Here is an 8,745-nt window from a genome sequence, read left to right as displayed (position 1 = left end):
CTTTGAAACTGATATTACTTAAAAATAAAAAAAAAGTCTTGGAAATTAAACAACTCACCACTGAGCGAACATTGGAGCAAATAAAAAAAATTCCAGGAAGCAAAGACATGAGTTACAAGAACATATAAGACACAATAAAAGCAGTATTTAGGGTGGAAATGCAAAACTATTAGCAATGCAAGTGTTCAATAAGAACCAGGAAACGGCACAAATGGATAGAAGCAGAGCTTAAATAGCAAGGAAAAGACCAGCAAAAGAGCCCAAAGCAAGTAAAAAAAGAAAGAAAATTGAAAAGAAAATTAGAAATTAGGAAAAAATAAATCGGAAATAAAAGATAAAAAAAATAAAATAATAAAATAAAGATAAAAAAAATCAAAGATCAAGAAGTTCTGGGGCCACTCTCCACATGGCCAACCTAATTAAATTTCCAGCACCACAAATGATTCCCTTAGCCTGCCAGGAGGAATGCTTGAGAGCAGAGTCATGAATAAGCCAAGAGTACCACTGGGTGTGGCCTGAACACCAGAGAATGAAACTGTCTTCACTGCGCTAGGAACAACACTACCAATGCCCCAAGCAAGAAATATCTAAAGCCACTAATGTCTTCAGTCAGCAATCCTGCCACAACCCCTCATCTACTGAAAATGCAAGCCTGTCCCAAATTTTTCTCCACTTGCTTCTTGGTCTGGAGCGCAGCAAAGTGCTGAGCTGTCTTCTGTGGTGCCAAAATGAGCAGACACAAACAGTGAAATGTCTCAGCAGCCTTAGTCAGGCTCCATGCCCTGTGAACTTGCTTGATCTGAGCAGCAGCTTCCAAAGCAGTGAATGTTTCGAGAGGCATTCAGAGTATCAAAGCTCATTGGAGTTGGCTGCCACACTGCAAGAGGCTGGTTCTTGAGCAGAAATTGTGACTCTGAAAGGCCTCAATATCAATTATGCCAAGAATCTTTTCCTGAAGCAATAGCTCTGTTCTCAGGTCAACCTGGGTCTTGTCCTCTTAGTGGCCATACGGCCTTTGCCTTATGGTGGCCTTCTTCACTTCCTCACCATTTGAAGAGCCTAGCTCTGCCCCCCATAGCTATTTCTCCTGTGTCTGATGTGTTCTATGTTCACCTACCTGAATTTCCCCAGGCAGCCTGGGTAAAATGGGTGGCTCAGAGTTTGACATAGGCAAGAAAAGAGAATGTGAGAAAAATTAAAATAGCCACAGATGAGGAGGAAATATCTGAGACACACAGATAAAGGGATATTATACAAAATATATAAAAAAATACAAATGTTAAAAATAAAATTAATGCCATGATTAAAAAATGGACAAAAAGCCAGAACCCACTCAAAGACATATGGATGGCAAATAAGCATAAAAATGCTCAACATAGCAGTAGAGAATTTTAACTGAAAATGATAACACTGCATACTTATCGAAACAGCAAAATCACAACAAATGTTTCCAAGAATGTGATTAATGGGAACCTCCCTTCTTTGATTCTGGAAATGTGAAATGGTCTAACCACCTTGGTTAAGAGTTTTCCACTTTCTCACAAACCAAAATGTACAATCCAGCAATCAATCACACTTCTGTTATTTACTAAGAGCTAAAATCTTACTCCTGTAATGTTTGTGGCAGTTTTTCTAGAAACTTTCAAAATTTGGAAGGAAGCAACCAAGATACCTCAGTAGTTGAGGGTGTAAGTAAACTGTGGCAATCCAGGCAAGAAAATATTACTCAGAACTAAAATGAAAGAACTAGGCTCCAACAGAAGCAGAGGCCATTACTGATTTTCAAGTAAGATACAAAACTGTTAACAGCAAAGCAAACAATGAGCTGTGTTGTTGTGGTAGATGGTGCCCTTGGTGAGACATGTCACTTGATATTCTACACAACAAATTTCTATGTATGTACCAATTGTGTTTGAACCACCTATGTTTTTGACAACTGTGTGATTACTGTAATGATTGGAAAGCCATATTTTCTTGGACTTTTTGATACTGTAAAGCACTAGGATGATGAGAGATGTACTTCTAGTCTGCTTTTTCAGTGGTCTCTGTTCTCACTTAAAAAAAGTGGGTGCCTAATATAACTAATTCACCACTGTCCAAAGAAACCTTTCTTGCGTGATGGGACCCACAATTGTCCCAAAGATGTCTCTTACTCTTGCCAGGAACAAACAGAACTCTGTAACACTCTAGAGACTTCTGAAAAGCTGGCTGTCAAATATGTAGCATGTTCTGTCCTCACACAGCTTGAAAGAGGGGGCTGGAGAGAAAGTACAGTGGGTAAAGAACTTTCTTTGCACATAGCTGACCCAGGTTAGATCCCTGGCACCACATATAGTCTTTGGAGTCCCTCAAGGAGTGGTCCCGGTGAGGCTGGAGTGATGGCGCAGTGGTGGGGCATTTTCTTTACACGTAGCTGACCCAGGACATACCATGATTTGATCCCCCGGTGTCCCATACGGTCCCCCAAGCCACGAGCAATTTCTGGTGCATAATTAGGAGTAACCCCTGAGCATCACTGGGCGTGGCCCAAAAATTAAAAAAAAAAAAAAAAAAGGAGCGGTCCCTGAATGCAGAGCCAGGAGTAAGATTCAAACAGAGCTGGGGTGGCCTTCTAAAAGCAACACCGCCCCCCCCCCCAAAAAAAAAAAAACCAAATCCAAAACTGGATGAATATATCTGGTGGCATAATACCTGCTGCCCTAGAACCTCCAAAACTGAAGCAGAGAGACCGGCACAAGCCACTCTTGTAGCTGCTCTTCTCAGGTGTACATGTGACAAGGACACTCAAAAGATTTGTCCCCTATTTGATCCTACAACCACCCCCAAAGTTAAGTTCTTTTTGTTTTGTTGTCTTTGGATTACCAGTTCAGCTCAGAAATCACATCTGGCAGGCTCAGGGGACCATATGAGGTGCTGGAGATCAAGCATGGCAAGTGGCCTACCTTGTTTACTCTCCTTTCATGAATAGATATTAATTTCTAATTTCAGGAATAAATGGAAAGTATTGTACCTTTTGAATGATCAAATGAATTTAATACTTTAGAAAAACACTTTAACTTGTCATTGTCTCATGTATAAGCAGTTTCCTAGTAAATGATATGGTATGCTGAGAACATAGCTGAAGACCTGACATGTAAAAGAAATATGAGAAGTGGTGTTAAAAGACAGCTTTGCAATGATTCATATCCTCTTTTTACTTAAGAGGATGGAGACCTGTTTCATGATCAAGCTAGGAATGAATGTGTGTGGGAAATGGGGGATAGACTAAGGTGGGAAAACTCAGCAGCATTGGAAATGCCAGGGGAATCACTTTATTCTGTTCTGTATATGACAAACCCTAGAGCAGCCAACTGAAATGTTCTAACTTAACAAAATAGGAAGAGTCCAGAAATAAGAACAGGAAGAGTCTTGGGGGGAGGACAGTACAGCTTATTTCCATTCTACATTTTTTATTTTGTCCCTTCCCATCCCCCACCCCCCGTGAGATGCTGGGCATCAAACCCGAGTCAGCTGCATGCAAAGCAAGTGTCTTACCTGCTGTACTATCATTCCAACTCCTCCACTTTAAATTTAATTTCCTTCTTTCTGCTTACTTTGGGTTCCATATTTTTATAATGAACCTTTTAAAATGTGCTAATTAAAGTGATAAAGACAACTGGACAATCAAATATTGCACAATTCCAACTTGTAGTAATTTGTATGCAAAAAAAAATGCCTGTACAGGGCCAGAACAGTAGCACAGTGGGTAGGATGTTTGCTTGCACACAGCCATCCAAAGACCAATCTGGGACCAATCCTGTTTTGATCCGTGGCATCCTAGAATGTCCCATGAGCTTTCCAGGAATGATTTCTGAGTGCAGAGCCAAGAATAACTCCTGAGTGCTGCCAGGTATGGCCCCAAAACAAAAACAAAACAATCAAAAAAGAAGTGCCTGTATAAACAAGTTATTTAAGTAAGTCTTCCAAATAAATTCAGATGACCCCTAACCCATTTTAAACTACATTTGTACAATCAAAACCTCAATGTATATATATATATTATGTATTATCTAATTTTAGGACATATATTATAAAAGGAAATAGATAACGTTATACTTATTCAGGGCAGAACACAGTTGAGAACCAAACACCAAAACCATAGAGAAATTATGGAAAGAAAAATGCAGGTATGGGGCCCGGAGAGATAGCACAGCGGTGTTTGCCTTGCAAGCAGCCCATCCAGGACCAAAGGTAGTTGGTTCGAATCCCGGTGTCCCATATGGTCCCCCGTGCCTGCCAGGAGCTATTTCTGAGCAGACAGCCAGGAGTAACTCCTGAGCACAGCCGGGTGTGACCCAAAAACCAAAAAAAAAAAAAAAAAAAAAAAAAAAAAAAAAAAAAAAAAAAGAAAAATGCAGGTATGATCTTTTGCCTTTTTTAAAAAGTATTTTAAAATTTTTAATTTTAATTATTTTTTCTTATTGTTTATATATCTTTAAGCACCATGATTACAAACATGTTTTTAGTTAGGCCTCAGTCATAGCAAGAACACCTCCCCTTCACCAGTGAAAATTCCAACACCATTGCCTCCCTTCTTCCTCTTTCCCCACCCCTTCTGTATTTGAGACAAGCATTCTACTTCTTTCACTCATAAACATTGTCATGTTAGTTTTTAGTGTGATTATTTCTCTATCTGTATTTACCACTCTTTGTGGTGAGTTTCATATTGTGAGATGGTCCTTTGGCCCTCATCTCTATTACCTATGGGCATAATTATGTCTTTTATTCCTCCCCCTCCCCCATTTCTTCCAGGATCTCATGTTTTTCGAAGTAGTCTCTGATTACCCTTTGGATCTCTGTATTATCTGTAGTGATCTCCCCCTTTTCACTACTAATTCGGTTTATTAAATTTCTCTCTCTCCCTTTCTTTGTGAGTTTTCCTAGTGGGTTATAATTATTGTTTATTTTTTCAAATAACAAACTTTTGCTTTCATTGATCTTTCGAAATTTTTTTGGGGGGGGTTTCCACTTCATTGATTTCTGTCCTACACTTTGTTATTTCCTCCTGCCTACTTATTTTGTGTTCATTATGTTGATGGTTTTCTAATTTTATTTTTCATTAAGCTATTTATGTAGGCACTTTCTTCCTTCCTGATTTGTACTTGCAGCTTTGAATTTGAGTCTGTGTTTGTTCTACTATTCAGATGTGTTTCTTGTAGGCAGCAAATCCATCATTCTGATCTATTTTGCTACTCTGTCTCTGGTACATTTGGCCCATTGACGTTGAGAGATAATTGCCATGGGATTTAGAGCCATCTTTGTGTAGCAGTTTGGTGTGTCTTTAGGACAATCTTGTCTTCAAGTAGAGCTTTCAGTTTATCTTTTTAAGGCTGATTGTGAGTCTGTAAAGTTTCTGAGCTGTTGTTTATCTGTGAAGCCATATTACTTCTTTCAAACCTGAAAGTGAGTTTGGCTTGATGCAGTATTCTCAGCAAAGCATTCATTTCATTGAGTTTTGTCACTATATCCCACCACTGCCTTCTGGCCTTGACAGGTCTGCTGTAAATCTTAAGGATGCTCCTTTGTAAATAATTTCCCTTTTTGATCTTGCTTTGCTTTCAGTATTTTATCCCTATCAGTGGGATTTGTCATTGTGACTAGGATGTGTCTTGGGGTGCTTTTCAGTCTCTTTTAGCTAGTACTTTATGGACATGCAGGATTTGATTGCATGAAGTCTTTAACTCTGGGAGTTTCTCTGCAATGATGTCCTCAACTGTTGATTCTTCCTAGGGATTATCTTCCTGAGTCTCTGGAACCCAATGATTCTTTTATTATTTCTGCTGAGTTTATCAAAAACTTCTATCTTCATCTGTTCACATTCTTAGAGAATTTTTCCATTGTCTATCATTTGCTTTAAAGTTCTTTTCCAGGGCCCGGAGAGATAGAACAGCGGTGTTTGCCTTGCAAGCAGCCGATCCAGGACCAAAGGTGGTTGGTTCGAATCCCTGTGTCCCATAGGGTCCCCGGTGCCTGCCAGGAGCTATTTCTGAGCAGACAGCCAGGAGTAACCCCTGAGCAAAGCCGGGTGTGGCCCCCCCCCAAAAAAAAATAAAGTTCTTTTCCAAACTCTTCTGCTATATGGAGTTGTTCTTCATCTCATCTTCTAGCTCACTGATTCTATCAACTCTGTTGGAGAAGCTTTCCATTGAGGCTTCCATTTCATCTACCGTTTTTCAATCCTGTTATTTCAGTTTGAAGTTTTCTGATTTCTATCTTAGTGGTCTGTTCAGCTTGATCTAAGATTTCTTTGAATTCTCTGAACATTCTCCATATTTCTACTCTAAACTCTTTATCTGAGGGGCTAACAAGGTCATTGTTACTATCAGGCCATCAGAGCTGCCATCTTCATTCTCTATGCAAGGTGTTGACCTGTGTTGTTTTTCCATTGCCATGTTTATTGTGTGGTTTTTACATTTTGTGGTGGGGTTCATGGGTAGGAGTGATAGTACAGTGATTGTACAGATAGGGAGTCTGCTTGCCTGGTACAAAGCTGACCGCAATTCCTGCCAAACCCAGATTGTCTCTGGAGCCTGACAGGAGTGATTTCTTAGTACAGAGCCAGAAATAATGCCTAAGCACTGCATGCTGTAACTGAAAAACAAGCAAAAAAATCAATATCCTATGAGCACCAGGAATTGACAAGCAATTACAAGAAACATGAAAAGTAAAGCATGAAGTACTTTACTTTAAAACATATGAAATACTTTAATATTAAGAATTAGATATATGGGGGACTGGAGAGAAAGCATGGAGGTAAGATGTTTGCCTTATTGCAGAATGGTGGTTCGAATCCTGGCATCCCATAGGTCCCCCAAGCCTGCCAGGAGCGATTGCTGAGTGTAGAGCCAGGAGTAACTCCTGAGTGCTGCCATGTGTGACCCCCAAACAAAATAATAATAAAGAGAAAGAATTAGATATATGGGGGGCTGGAATGGTGGTGCAGCAGTAGGGCATTTGCCTTGCAAGCGATTAACCTAGGACAGACCACAGTTCGATCCCCTGGTGTCCTGTGTGTCCCGCCCCAAAAAAGAATTACATATATGGGCCAGAGAGTATAACAGGTACATGCAGCTGACCCGGGTTTGACCCCGGCACCCTCGTAGCCAATTATCACTCCCTGAGCCTCCAGGAGTGATTCCTGAGCCAAAGGCAAGAGTAACCACTGAGCTAAGCACTGCTGGATGTGACACACCCCAACCCCCCCCCCCCACCAAACAAGAATGACATATAAAAAAGTGCCTTCCTACTTTGAATCACTGGCTTTTTAATCAGTAGACTTAATGTCAATCAATTTATCACAAGTATCAATGCTCTCTATCAAGGCACATAGTTATTCAACTAAATGGGGCCTGGAGAAAGTTCATGTCAGGTGTGTCCCAAATCAAAATAGAAAAAATTACAAATTCAAAATATAAGACCCATTTAAGACACAGCCACAAGAAGTTCTTAAGGAAGTATTTGGGCCAGAGAGATAGCATGGAGGTAGGGTGTTTGCCTTGCATGCAGGAGGGTGGTTTGAATCCTGGCATCCCACATGGCCCCCCGAACCTGCCAGGAGTGACCTCTGAGTGTAGAGCCAGGAGTAACCCGAGTGCTGCCAGATGTGTCCCCCTCCCCAAAAAAGGGAAATAATTCATCTCAATCATTACATCCTTTTACAGTATCAAGGTAGAAAGTACCTACTAGAGGCCAGAAAGCAAGTATAGGAGGCAAAGAATTTGCTTTGCATGCCACTAACTTCAATTAACTTTTCAAGCAGTGAATACTGTCCTCAATCACTATCATGAATGACCTCTAACAGAGCCTAGACACTACCATAACAGAGAAAATATATTATGTGACTCAAATTATTATTTTTTAATGAAAACAAATTTGCTAAGGTGGTGGGATGAGAGGGAATTGCCCTTAAGTTTTGTAAATAACAGTGGCTAATAAAAATACATTTTTAAAAAAGAACCCATTTGTGCTTGCTTCGGCAGCACATATACTAAAATTGGAACTATACAGAGATTAGCATGGCCCCTGCGTAAAGATGACACACAAATTCGTGAAGCATTCCATATTTTAAAAAACAAAAGAACCCATTTCTTAATATTTGATCCCTTTCAATGCTTTGCTTCAGACACATAAAGTCCAATGATTTTCCAGGTCAGATGAGGCTCAGTAAGAGTACATGCGTCACACATCACATAAAAGAGGAGGTACTGTGTTCAAATTTTAATATTAACTAAGGGGTAAAAATGGTGGTAGTGGATATAATTCAATGCATAGAGCATGTACGCTGCATATGCATGGCTCTAGGTTTGCTTCCCAGCCCCACCCAACACTTCTGAGAGGTGATAGACCCATTCCCTATGACTGGAAATGGCCCGAGAAAATATTGTAATATATCTCACAAGTATAGAGTAACACCCAATAATCTGGTATTTGTTAATGTTAGGATATATAGTTGCCCTTAGTATAGGAGAACTTTCAATCTTTAGAATTTAGCAAGCTGAAGATGACAAAAAGACATTGTGGTTAGTTTACGAGTTAGATTACATGAACATTTACACTCTTCTAGATATTACTATTGCTTAAGTACATTTAAATGGCATCAAACTTGATACGCTAAGTAACCTAGACAGAAGCTTCACTAGAAGATACATAGAATACATGCCATTTGATGTGAGGAGCAACAGTGAGGGCCTTAATCTAATTTTGTTT

The 8,745-nt window shown here is 39.8% G+C and overlaps 1 non-coding gene across 1 annotated transcript; it reads left to right on the top strand.

Annotated features, from left to right (window-relative positions):
- The first annotated feature begins 8,002 nt into the window (after positions 1-8,002).
- On the top strand, positions 8,003-8,106 carry LOC126033071 (U6 spliceosomal RNA). Its single transcript, XR_007504228.1, has one exon. It is a non-coding gene; the product is annotated as a U6 spliceosomal RNA (small nuclear RNA).
- Positions 8,107-8,745: the final 639 nt, after the last annotated feature.

This window comes from Suncus etruscus, chromosome 16 (genome assembly GCF_024139225.1).
Source record: "Suncus etruscus isolate mSunEtr1 chromosome 16, mSunEtr1.pri.cur, whole genome shotgun sequence".
In the NCBI taxonomy this organism is placed as follows: domain Eukaryota; kingdom Metazoa; phylum Chordata; class Mammalia; order Eulipotyphla; family Soricidae; genus Suncus; species Suncus etruscus.
This window is presented reverse-complemented; position numbering and strand designations above follow the sequence as displayed.